We start from the raw sequence: 13,786 nt of genomic DNA on the forward strand, positions 1-13,786 counted from the left end.
GTGAACCGATTGCAGGGCTCTTTTGAAAGCAAGGTCTGAGAACCAACAGATACATCCACACGCCGATTACTTTAGTGTTTTGAGAGAATTCCCTTTCTTGGAACGAGATTGCATGAAATAATCTTCAGGGCTTGGACAATTCCATGGCAAAACGGCACCTATCAACATTGTAGCCAACACAATATAACAACTGTTTCTGCCCGGTTTCGAACCGGGGACCTTTCGCGTGTGAGGCAAACGTGATAACCACTACACTACAGAAACAGATACCTACAGTTGATTTTTCTGTAATGAAACTGCTCCGAACTGGCTATTCCATGGGCCTCTGGCTTTAGATTTCTTTCATGCAACCTGCCCGACATCCCTAGCTGAACGCTCGTACATGCCATGCAAGACCAGATGTTTGGTATTAGCTCAGACTGGGCAGGGCTGAAGCATGAGACTCTAGCAAAGAATTATCCACTACTGCAAAGAAAAAATTGATGTTGGTTTTGAAACGCAAACTTCAAAACAACTTGAAAAGAGTACCAAGAAAAGGGCTCGTCCGGGATTTGAACCCGGGACCTCTCGCACCCAAAGCGAGAATCATACCCCTAGACCAACGAGCCCTCAAAATCCTCTTACCTCTCAAAAGCTAATACCGGCTCTAAGCCCGCAATGAAGATCATGCTGGTATCTTTATGATGCTTGGTCTGTGAATACGCATGAAAGTCAGTCTCAACTTACCCTTTCTCAAACGATAGCACTATCATTTACAAGTGTCTCCTTTTATTCCGTCCCAGCTTTGGACACGTCTTACAGGAAGTCAGCCCTTATTTATATATTTCTTCAGTGGCTGAAGCTTAATGAGAAAGAGTAACAAGTTGTTCATAACAACATAAGAAACACATTGTGCATTTTCTCTCAAATACTCCTTCACTTTGTGCCAAAAGAAATACCAAGGTGAATACCTAGGCCACAGATTCAAGCTAAAGATCTTCCTGCTGAATGCAAGGCGCAATAAAAACTGCATATCGCTGGACTAAAGCATTCCTTGCATAGCCTCTAACATCATAACATAACTGAGCTGCTAGCAGCAAGCTAACCAATACCTTTCTGAAATGAGAATGACATGTGCTTATCTGCTCAATCAGTGCTCAATCAGGCTCGATCAGGCGAGATTTAGAAAAGGTGGAAAGGGTCCAAGTGGATGCCCCTTCCTTTTTAGGGTGGGTCCTGCTGACTATCATAGGATTGCTTGTAAAAGTGGCCAGGGTCAGAGGAAAAGCTGCCAACACTTCTTAGCGTTCTCTATAGATGCAGCCATTTTCTGTGACTGTAATTTCGGCCTTTTCCCAGAAGTCTCTATTCTGCCTATGCAAATTAACAAAAGCAGTGCTTATTCCTCACTTGCTCAAATGTCCTTCCTGTCCAGAAAGCTCTGATTAAGCATGCTTATTTTCTTTTTCTGGGATATTTTAAATTGTTTCGCTGTCCAGTCTGTGGCAGTAGAAAGCTGCTTATGATGCCAGGTTTTGATGAATCCCCAAGGTACAAGTACAGAGGAATATATCAGTCTCTAGGATATGGAACTTTTAGCTAACACATCACAATATGTGATGCTTGCCAAGAAAACACTACATTCTGGAGCGCTGATGATCAGAACATTCTGCTCCTGAAGGATAGAAAAGACAGCTTGATTGAAATAAAGTCTGTTTATATTGACGCTCTCTCTCTCCCTATATATACATACATGCGTACACACACACACACAGGTATGTCATGCATTTCTTCAGATTTGTTTCAACCATTTACCATTTATTGGAGAATCCCTACTTTTCAAGTGACTGCAAATGAAGTCATCTCTGGCACTTTTTGTGCAAAGTAAGAGACACACATGACACCTTTTTATAAAAGTCATCGGTTTCTTTGTTACTGTGTACTTTCAAAGCATGGGGCTTTCACACGTCAGGTAAACCTGATTACCACTACACAACAAAAGCAGATGCAGCTTTCTTATCTATGTCGTGATAGAACAGTTGTGAATTGAGTAGAAGAAGGGCCCTGATGTGATACTTATTACATGCAGCCTGTAAGATAGTCAAACATGCAGGCTAGGAAGGAAGATGCAAATATCAATGTATTAGAAAAACACCTAAAGGCGAGTGATATGCTTTCATTCATGCATGGCTAGGAAAAATCGCCATACTGTTGCAAACATTCTTACACCACCAACTGGAAATAAATGATTCTGACATTAAACGTAAAGGTGACAATGCATTTGTATCATCACCTTGAGAAGGATCATCTTGGAATTGAGCCGAGGGCCTCTGCACTCAAAGCCAGAAACACTCCACTAAAATAAGATTCCTGTTGGTGCCAACAATTCTCCATGTTAATGCTTGTTCTAGGTGAGCAGTGAACCGATTGCAGGGCTCTTTTGAAAGCAAGGTCTGAGAACCAACAGATACATCCACACGCCGATTACTTTAGTGTTTTGAGAGAATTCCCTTTCTTGGAACGAGATTGCATGAAATAATCTTCAGGGCTTGGACAATTCCATGGCAAAACGGCACCTATCAACATTGTAGCCAACACAATATAACAACTGTTTCTGCCCGGTTTCAAACCGGGGACCTTTCGCGTGTGAGGCAAACGTGATAACCACTACACTACAGAAACAGATACCTACAGTTGATTTTTCTGTAATGAAACTGCTCCGAACTGGCTATTCCATGGGCCTCTGGCTTTAGATTTCTTTCATGCAACCTGCCCGACATCCCTAGCTGAACGCTCGTACATGCCATGCAAGACCAGATGTTTGGTATTAGCTCAGACTGGGCAGGGCTAAAGCATGAGACTCTAGCAAAGAATTATCCACTACTGCAAAGAAAAAATTGATGTTGGTTTTGAAACGCAAACTTCAAAACAACTTGAAAAGAGTACCAAGAAAAGGGCTCGTCCGGGATTTGAACCCGGGACCTCTCGCACCCAAAGCGAGAATCATACCCCTAGACCAACGAACCCTCAAAATCCTCTTACCTCTCAAAAGCTAATACCGGCTCTAAGCCCGCAATGAAGATCATGCTGGTATCTTTATGATGCTTGGTCTGTGAATACGCATGAAAGTCAGTCTCAACTTACCCTTTCTCAAACGATAGCACTATCATTTACAAGTGTCTCCTTTTATTCCGTCCCAGCTTTGGACACGTCTTACAGGAAGTCAGCCCTTATTTATATATTTCTGCAGTGGCTGAAGCTTAATGAGAAAGAGTAACAAGTTGTTCATAACAACATAAGAAACACATTGTGCATTTTCTCTCAAATACTCCTTCACTTTGTGCCAAAAGAAATACCAAGGTGAATACCTAGGTCACAGATTCAAGCTAAAGATCTTCCTGCTGAATGCAAGGCGCAATAAAAACTGCATATCGCTGGACGAAAGCATTCCTTGCATAGCCTCTAACATCATAACATAACTGAGCTGCTAGCAGCAAGCTAACCAATACCTTTCTGAAATGAGAATGACATGTGCTTATCTGCTCAATCAGTGCTCAATCAGGCGAGATTTAGAAAAGGTGGAAAGGGTCCAAGTGGATGCCCCTTCCTTTTTAGGGTGGGTCCTGCTGACTATCATAGGATTGCTTGTAAAAGTGGTCAGGGTCAGAGGAAAAGCTGCCAACACTTCTTAGCGTTCTCTATAGATGCAGCCATTTTCTGTGACTGTAATTTCGGCCTTTTCCCAGAAGTCTCTATTCTGCCTATGCAAATTAACAAAAGCAGTGCTTATTCCTCACTTGCTCAAATGTCCTTCCTGTCCAGAAAGCTCTGATTAAGCATGCTTATTTTCTTTTTCTGGGATATTTTAAATTGTTTCGCTGTCCAGTCTGTGGCAGTAGAAAGCTGCTTATGATGCCAGGTTTTGATGAAAACCCAAGGTACAAGTACAGAGGAATATATCAGTCTCTAGGATATGGAACTTTTAGCTAACACATCACAATATGTGATGCTTGCCAAGAAAACACTACATTCTGGAGCGCTGATGATCAGAACATTCTGCTCCTGAAGGATAGAAAAGACAGCTTGATTGAAATAAAGTCTGTTTATATTGACGCTCTCTCTCTCCCTATATATACATACATGCATACACACACACACACAGGTATGTCATGCATTTCTTCAGATTTGTTTCAACCATTTACCATTTATTGGAGAATCCCTACTTTTCAAGTGACTGCAAATGAAGTCATCTCTGGCACTTTTTGTGCAAAGTAAGAGACACACATGACACCTTTTTATAAAAGTCATCGGTTTCTTTGTTACTGTGTACTTTCAAAGCATGGGGCTTTCACACGTCAGGTAAACCTGATTACCACTACACAACAAAAGCAGATGCAGCTTTCTTATCTATGTCGTGATAGAACAGTTGTGAATTGAGTAGAAGAAGGGCCCTGATGTGATACTTATTACATGCAGCCTGTAAGATAGTCAAACATGCAGGCTAGGAAGGAAGATGCAAATATCAATGTATTAGAAAAACACCTAAAGGCGAGTGATATGCTTTCATTCATGCATGGCTAGGAAAAATCGCCATACTGTTGCAAACATTCTTACACCACCAACTGGAAACGAATGATTCTGACATTAAACGTAAAGGTGACAATGCATTTGTATCATCACCCTGAGAAGGATCATCTTGGAATTGAGCCGAGGGCCTCTGCACTCAAAGCCAGAAACACTCCACTAAAATAAGATTCCTGTTGGTGCCAACAATTCTCCATGTTAATGCTTGTTCTAGGTGAGCAGTGAACCGATTGCAGGGCTCTTTTGAAAGCAAGGTCTGAGAACCAACAGATACATCCACACGCCGATTACTTTAGTGTTTTGAGAGAATTCCCTTTCTTGGAACGAGATTGCATGAAATAATCTTCAGGGCTTGGACAATTCCATGGCAAAACGGCACCTATCAACATTGTAGCCAACACAATATAACAACTGTTTCTACCCGGTTTCGAACCGGGGACCTTTCGCGTGTGAGGCGAACGTGATAACCACTACACTACAGAAACAGATACCTACAGTTGATTTTTCTGTAATGAAACTGCTCCGAACTGGCTATTCCATGGGCCTCTGGCTTTAGATTTCTTTCATGCAACCTGCCCGACATCCCTAGCTGAACGCTCGTACATGCCATGCAAGACCAGATGTGTGGTATTAGCTCAGACTGGGCAGGGCTGAAGCATGAGACTCTAGCAAAGAATTATCCACTACTGCAAAGAAAAAATTGATGTTGGTTTTGAAACGCAAACTTCAAAACAACTTGAAAAGAGTACCAAGAAAAGGGCTCGTCCGGGATTTGAACCTGGGACCTCTCGCACCCAAAGCGAGAATCATACCCCTAGACCAACGAGCCCTCAAAATCCTCTTACCTCTCAAAAGCTAATACCGGCTCTAAGCCCGCAATGAAGATCATGCTGGTATCTTTATGATGCTTGGTCTGTGAATACGCATGAAAGTCAGTCTCAACTTACCCTTTCTCAAACGATAGCACTATCATTTACAAGTGTCTCCTTTTATTCCGTCCCAGCTTTGGACACGTCTTACAGGAAGTCAGCCCTTATTTATATATTTCTGCAGTGGCTGAAGCTTAATGAGAAAGAGTAACAAGTTGTTCATAACAACATAAGAAACACATTGTGCATTTTCTCTCAAATACTCCTTCACTTTGTGCCAAAAAAAATACCAAGGTGAATACCTAGGCCAGAGATTCAAGCTAAAGATCTTCCTGCTGAATGCAAGGCGCAATAAAAACTGCATATCGCTGGACTAAAGCATTCCTTGCATAGCCTCTAACATCATAACATAACTGAGCTGCTAGCAGCAAGCTAACCAATACCTTTCTGAAATGAGAATTACATGTGCTTATCGGCTCGATCAGGGCTCGATCAGGCGAGATTTAGAAAAGGTGGAAAGGGTCCAAGTGGATGCCCCTTCCTTTTTAGGGTGGGTCCTGCTGACTATCATAGGATTGCTTGTAAAAGTGGCCAGGGTCAGAGGAAAAGCTGCCAACACTTCTTAGCGTTCTCTATAGATGCAGCCATTTTCTGTGACTGTAATTTCGGCCTTTTCCCAGAAGTCTCTATTCTGCCTATGCAAATTAACAAAAGCAGTGCTTATTCCTCACTTGCTCAAATGTCCTTCCTGTCCAGAAAGCTCTGATTAAGCATGCTTATTTTCTTTTTCTGGGATATTTTAAATTGTTTCGCTGTCCAGTCTGTGGCAGTAGAAAGCTGCTTATGATGCCAGGTTTTGATGAATCCCCAAGGTACAAGTACAGAGGAATATATCAGTCTCTAGGATATGGAACTTTTAGCTAAAACATCACAATATGTGATGCTTGCCAAGAAAACACTACATTCTGGAGCGCTGATGATCAGAACATTCTGCTCCTGAAGGATAGAAAAGACAGCTTGATTGAAATAAAGTCTGTTTATATTGACGCTCTCTCTCTCCCTATATATACATACATGCGTACACACACACACACAGGTATGTCATGCATTTCTTCAGATTTGTTTCAACCATTTACCATTTATTGGAGAATCCCTACTTTTCAAGTGACTGCAAATGAAGTCATCTCTGGCACTTTTTGTGCAAAGTAAGAGACACACATGACACCTTTTTATAAAAGTCATCGGTTTCTTTGTTACTGTGTACTTTCAAAGCATGGGGCTTTCACACGTCAGGTAAACCTGATTACCACTACACAACAAAAGCAGATGCAGCTTTCTTATCTATGTCGTGATAGAACAGTTGTGAATTGAGTAGAAGAAGGGCCCTGATGTGATACTTATTACATGCAGCCTGTAAGATAGTCAAACATGCAGGCTAGGAAGGAAGATGCAAATATCAATGTATTAGAAAAACACCTAAAGGCGAGTGATATGCTTTCATTCATGCATGGCTAGGAAAAATCGCCATACTGTTGCAAACATTCTTACACCACCAACTGGAAATAAATGATTCTGACATTAAACGTAAAGGTGACAATGCATTTGTATCATCACCTTGAGAAGGATCATCTTGGAATTGAGCCGAGGGCCTCTGCACTCAAAGCCAGAAACACTCCACTAAAATAAGATTCCTGTTGGTGCCAACAATTCTCCATGTTAATGCTTGTTCTAGGTGAGCAGTGAACCGATTGCAGGGCTCTTTTGAAAGCAAGGTCTGAGAACCAACAGATACATCCACACGCCGATTACTTTAGTGTTTTGAGAGCATTCCCTTTCTTGGAACGAGATTGCATGAAATAATCTTCAGGGCTTGGACAATTCCATGGCAAAACGGCACCTATCAACATTGTAGCCAACACAATATAACAACTGTTTCTGCCCGGTTTCGAACCGGGGACCTTTCGCGTGTGAGGCAAACGTGATAACCACTACACTACAGAAACAGATACCTACAGTTGATTTTTCTGTAATGAAACTGCTCCGAACTGGCTATTCCATGGGCCTCTGGCTTTAGATTTCTTTCATGCAACCTGCCCGACATCCCTAGCTGAACGCTCGTACATGCCATGCAAGACCAGATGTTTGGTATTAGCTCAGACTGGGCAGGGCTGAAGCATGAGACTCTAGCAAAGAATTATCCACTACTGCAAAGAAAAAATTGATGTTGGTTTTGAAACGCAAACTTCAAAACAACTTGAAAAGAGTACCAAGAAAAGGGCTCGTCCGGGATTTGAACCCGGGACCTCTCGCACCCAAAGCGAGAATCATACCCCTAGACCAACGAGCCCTCAAAATCCTCTTACCTCTCAAAAGCTAATACCGGCTCTAAGCCCGCAATGAAGATCATGCTGGTATCTTTATGATGCTTGGTCTGTGAATACGCATGAAAGTCAGTCTCAACTTACCCTTTCTCAAACGATAGCACTATCATTTACAAGTGTCTCCTTTTATTCCGTCCCAGCTTTGGACACGTCTTACAGGAAGTCAGCCCTTATTTATATATTTCTGCAGTGGCTGAAGCTTAATGAGAAAGAGTAACAAGTTGTTCATAACAACATAAGAAACACATTGTGCATTTTCTCTCAAATACTCCTTCACTTTGTGCCAAAAGAAATACCAAGGTGAATACCTAGGCCACAGATTCAAGCTAAAGATCTTCCTGCTGAATGCAAGGCGCAATAAAAACTGCATATCGCTGGACTAAAGCATTCCTTGCATAGCCTCTAACATCATAACATAACTGAGCTGCTAGCAGCAAGCTAACCAATACCTTTCTGAAATGAGAATGACATGTGCTTATCTGCTCAATCAGTGCTCAATCAGGCTCGATCTAGAAAAGGTGGAAAGGGTCCAAGTGGATGCCCCTTCCTTTTTAGGGTGGGTCCTGCTGACTATCATAGGATTGCTTGTAAAAGTGGCCAGGGTCAGAGGAAAAGCTGCCAACACTTCTTAGCGTTCTCTATAGATGCAGCCATTTTCTGTGACTGTAATTTCGGCCTTTTCCCAGAAGTCTCTATTCTGCCTATGCAAATTAACAAAAGCAGTGCTTATTCCTCACTTGCTCAAATGTCCTTCCTGTCCAGAAAGCTCTGATTAAGCATGCTTATTTTCTTTTTCTGGGATATTTTAAATTGTTTCGCTGTCCAGTCTGTGGCAGTAGAATGCTGCTTATGATGCCAGGTTTTGATGAAAACCCAAGGTACAAGTACAGAGGAATATATCAGTCTCTAGGATATGGAACTTTTAGCTAACACATCACAATATGTGATGCTTGCCAAGAAAACACTACATTCTGGAGCGCTGATGATCAGAACATTCTGCTCCTGAAGGATAGAAAAGACAGCTTGATTGAAATAAAGTCTGTTTATATTGACGCTCTCTCTCTCCCTATATATACATACATGCATACACACACACACACAGGTATGTCATGCATTTCTTCAGATTTGTTTCAACCATTTACCATTTATTGGAGAATCCCTACTTTTCAAGTGACTGCAAATGAAGTCATCTCTGGCACTTTTTGTGCAAAGTAAGAGACACACATGACACCTTTTTATAAAAGTCATCGGTTTCTTTGTTACTGTGTACTTTCAAAGCATGGGGCTTTCACACGTCAGGTAAACCTGATTACCACTACACAACAAAAGCAGATGCAGCTTTCTTATCTATGTCGTGATAGAACAGTTGTGAATTGAGTAGAAGAAGGGCCCTGATGTGATACTTATTACATGCAGCCTGTAAGATAGTCAAACATGCAGGCTAGGAAGGAAGATGCAAATATCAATGTATTAGAAAAACACCTAAAGGCGAGTGATATGCTTTCATTCATGCATGGCTAGGAAAAATCGCCATACTGTTGCAAACATTCTTACACCACCAACTGGAAACGAATGATTCTGACATTAAACGTAAAGGTGACAATGCATTTGTATCATCACCCTGAGAAGGATCATCTTGGAATTGAGCCGAGGGCCTCTGCACTCAAAGCCAGAAACACTCCACTAAAATAAGATTCCTGTTGGTGCCAACAATTCTCCATGTTAATGCTTGTTCTAGGTGAGCAGTGAACCGATTGCAGGGCTCTTTTGAAAGCAAGGTCTGAGAACCAACAGATACATCCACACGCCGATTACTTTAGTGTTTTGAGAGAATTCCCTTTCTTGGAACGAGATTGCATGAAATAATCTTCAGGGCTTGGACAATTCCATGGCAAAACGGCACCTATCAACATTGTAGCCAACACAATATAACAACTGTTTCTGCCCGGTTTCGAACCGGGGACCTTTCGCGTGTGAGGCGAACGTGATAACCACTACACTACAGAAACAGATACCTACAGTTGATTTTTCTGTAATGAAACTGCTCCGAACTGGCTATTCCATGGGCCTCTGGCTTTAGATTTCTTTCATGCAACCTGCCCGACATCCCTAGCTGAACGCTCGTACATGCCATGCAAGACCAGATGTGTGGTATTAGCTCAGACTGGGCAGGGCTGAAGCATGAGACTCTAGCAAAGAATTATCCACTACTGCAAAGAAAAAATTGATGTTGGTTTTGAAACGCAAACTTCAAAACAACTTGAAAAGAGTACCAAGAAAAGGGCTCGTCCGGGATTTGAACCTGGGACCTCTCGCACCCAAAGCGAGAATCATACCCCTAGACCAACGAGCCCTCAAAATCCTCTTACCTCTCAAAAGCTAATACCGGCTCTAAGCCCGCAATGAAGATCATGCTGGTATCTTTATGATGCTTGGTCTGTGAATACGCATGAAAGTCAGTCTCAACTTACCCTTTCTCAAACGATAGCACTATCATTTACAAGTGTCTCCTTTTATTCCGTCCCAGCTTTGGACACGTCTTACAGGAAGTCAGCCCTTATTTATATATTTCTGCAGTGGCTGAAGCTTAATGAGAAAGAGTAACAAGTTGTTCATAACAACATAAGAAACACATTGTGCATTTTCTCTCAAATACTCCTTCACTTTGTGCCAAAAAAAATACCAAGGTGAATACCTAGGCCACAGATTCAAGCTAAAGATCTTCCTGCTGAATGCAAGGCGCAATAAAAACTGCATATCGCTGGACTAAAGCATTCCTTGCATAGCCTCTAACATCATAACATAACTGAGCTGCTAGCAGCAAGCTAACCAATACCTTTCTGAAATGAGAATTACATGTGCTTATCGGCTCGATCAGGGCTCGATCAGGCGAGATTTAGAAAAGGTGGAAAGGGTCCAAGTGGATGCCCCTTCCTTTTTAGGGTGGGTCCTGCTGACTATCATAGGATTGCTTGTAAAAGTGGCCAGGGTCAGAGGAAAAGCTGCCAACACTTCTTAGCGTTCTCTATAGATGCAGCCATTTTCTGTGACTGTAATTTCGGCCTTTTCCCAGAAGTCTCTATTCTGCCTATGCAAATTAACAAAAGCAGTGCTTATTCCTCACTTGCTCAAATGTCCTTCCTGTCCAGAAAGCTCTGATTAAGCATGCTTATTTTCTTTTTCTGGGATATTTTAAATTGTTTCGCTGTCCAGTCTGTGGCAGTAGAAAGCTGCTTATGATGCCAGGTTTTGATGAATCCCCAAGGTACAAGTACAGAGGAATATATCAGTCTCTAGGATATGGAACTTTTAGCTAAAACATCACAATATGTGATGCTTGCCAAGAAAACACTACATTCTGGAGCGCTGATGATCAGAACATTCTGCTCCTGAAGGATAGAAAAGACAGCTTGATTGAAATAAAGTCTGTTTATATTGACGCTCTCTCTCTCCCTATATATACATACATGCGTACACACACACACACAGGTATGTCATGCATTTCTTCAGATTTGTTTCAACCATTTACCATTTATTGGAGAATCCCTACTTTTCAAGTGACTGCAAATGAAGTCATCTCTGGCACTTTTTGTGCAAAGTAAGAGACACACATGACACCTTTTTATAAAAGTCATCGGTTTCTTTGTTACTGTGTACTTTCAAAGCATGGGGCTTTCACACGTCAGGTAAACCTGATTACCACTACACAACAAAAGCAGATGCAGCTTTCTTATCTATGTCGTGATAGAACAGTTGTGAATTGAGTAGAAGAAGGGCCCTGATGTGATACTTATTACATGCAGCCTGTAAGATAGTCAAACATGCAGGCTAGGAAGGAAGATGCAAATATCAATGTATTAGAAAAACACCTAAAGGCGAGTGATATGCTTTCATTCATGCATGGCTAGGAAAAATCGCCATACTGTTGCAAACATTCTTACACCACCAACTGGAAATAAATGATTCTGACATTAAACGTAAAGGTGACAATGCATTTGTATCATCACCTTGAGAAGGATCATCTTGGAATTGAGCCGAGGGCCTCTGCACTCAAAGCCAGAAACACTCCACTAAAATAAGATTCCTGTTGGTGCCAACAATTCTCCATGTTAATGCTTGTTCTAGGTGAGCAGTGAACCGATTGCAGGGCTCTTTTGAAAGCAAGGTCTGAGAACCAACAGATACATCCACACGCCGATTACTTTAGTGTTTTGAGAGCATTCCCTTTCTTGGAACGAGATTGCATGAAATAATCTTCAGGGCTTGGACAATTCCATGGCAAAACGGCACCTATCAACATTGTAGCCAACACAATATAACAACTGTTTCTGCCCGGTTTCGAACCGGGGACCTTTCGCGTGTGAGGCAAACGTGATAACCACTACACTACAGAAACAGATACCTACAGTTGATTTTTCTGTAATGAAACTGCTCCGAACTGGCTATTCCATGGGCCTCTGGCTTTAGATTTCTTTCATGCAACCTGCCCGACATCCCTAGCTGAACGCTCGTACATGCCATGCAAGACCAGATGTTTGGTATTAGCTCAGACTGGGCAGGGCTGAAGCATGAGACACTAGCAAAGAATTATCCACTACTGCAAAGAAAAAATTGATGTTGGTTTTGAAACGCAAACTTCAAAACAACTTGAAAAGAGTACCAAGAAAAGGGCTCGTCCGGGATTTGAACCCGGGACCTCTCGCACCCAAAGCGAGAATCATACCCCTAGACCAACGAGCCCTCAAAATCCTCTTACCTCTCAAAAGCTAATACCGGCTCTAAGCCCGCAATGAAGATCATGCTGGTATCTTTATGATGCTTGGTCTGTGAATACGCATGAAAGTCAGTCTCAACTTACCCTTTCTCAAACGATAGCACTATCATTTACAAGTGTCTCCTTTTATTCCGTCCCAGCTTTGGACACGTCTTACAGGAAGTCAGCCCTTATTTATATATTTCTGCAGTGGCTGAAGCTTAATGAGAAAGAGTAACAAGTTGTTCATAACAACATAAGAAACACATTGTGCATTTTCTCTCAAATACTCCTTCACTTTGTGCCAAAAGAAATACCAAGGTGAATACCTAGGCCACAGATTCAAGCTAAAGATCTTCCTGCTGAATGCAAGGCGCAATAAAAACTGCATATCGCTGGACTAAAGCATTCCTTGCATAGCCTCTAACATCATAACATAACTGAGCTGCTAGCAGCAAGCTAACCAATACCTTTCTGAAATGAGAATGACATGTGCTTATCTGCTCAATCAGTGCTCAATCAGGCTCGATCAGGCGAGATTTAGAAAAGGTGGAAAGGGTCCAAGTGGATGCCCCTTCCTTTTTAGGGTGGGTCCTGCTGACTATCATAGGATTGCTTGTAAAAGTGGCCAGGGTCAGAGGAAAAGCTGCCAACACTTCTTAGCGTTCTCTATAGATGCAGCCATTTTCTGTGACTGTAATTTCGGCCTTTTCCCAGAAGTCTCTATTCTGCCTATGCAAATTAACAAAAGCAGTGCTTATTCCTCACTTGCTCAAATGTCCTTCCTGTCCAGAAAGCTCTGATTAAGCATGCTTATTTTCTTTTTCTGGGATATTTTAAATTGTTTCGCTGTCCAGTCTGTGGCAGTAGAAAGCTGCTTATGATGCCAGGTTTTGATGAATCCCCAAGGTACAAGTACAGAGGAATATATCAGTCTCTAGGATATGGAACTTTTAGCTAACACATCACAATATGTGATGCTTGCCAAGAAAACACTACATTCTGGAGCGCTGATGATCAGAACATTCTGCTCCTGAAGGATAGAAAAGACAGCTTGATTGAAATAAAGTCTGTTTATATTGACGCTCTCTCTCTCCCTATATATACATACATGCGTACACACACACACACAGGTATGTCATGCATTTCTTCAGATTTGTTTCAACCATTTACCATTTATTGGAGAATCCCTACTTTTCAAGTGACTGCAAATGAAGTCA

General features: G+C 41.8%; 5 non-coding genes across 5 annotated transcripts; all 5 read right to left on the reverse strand.

The window, feature by feature from the left end:
• Positions 1–536: 536 nt before the first annotated feature.
• On the reverse strand, positions 537–608 carry TRNAP-UGG (transfer RNA proline (anticodon UGG)). The gene has a single exon. It is a non-coding gene; the product is annotated as a tRNA-Pro (tRNA).
• Positions 609–4,975: 4,367 nt separating this feature from the next.
• Positions 4,976–5,048, reverse strand: TRNAV-CAC (transfer RNA valine (anticodon CAC)). The gene has a single exon. It is a non-coding gene; the product is annotated as a tRNA-Val (tRNA).
• A 2,659-nt stretch (positions 5,049–7,707) lies between these two features.
• On the reverse strand, positions 7,708–7,779 carry TRNAP-UGG (transfer RNA proline (anticodon UGG)). The gene has a single exon. It is a non-coding gene; the product is annotated as a tRNA-Pro (tRNA).
• A 1,970-nt stretch (positions 7,780–9,749) lies between these two features.
• On the reverse strand, positions 9,750–9,822 carry TRNAV-CAC (transfer RNA valine (anticodon CAC)). Its single transcript has one exon. It is a non-coding gene; the product is annotated as a tRNA-Val (tRNA).
• A 2,659-nt stretch (positions 9,823–12,481) lies between these two features.
• Positions 12,482–12,553, reverse strand: TRNAP-UGG (transfer RNA proline (anticodon UGG)). The gene has a single exon. It is a non-coding gene; the product is annotated as a tRNA-Pro (tRNA).
• Positions 12,554–13,786: the final 1,233 nt, after the last annotated feature.

This window comes from Triturus cristatus, chromosome 8 (genome assembly GCF_964204655.1).
Source record: "Triturus cristatus chromosome 8, aTriCri1.1, whole genome shotgun sequence".
NCBI classification, from domain to species: domain Eukaryota; kingdom Metazoa; phylum Chordata; class Amphibia; order Caudata; family Salamandridae; genus Triturus; species Triturus cristatus.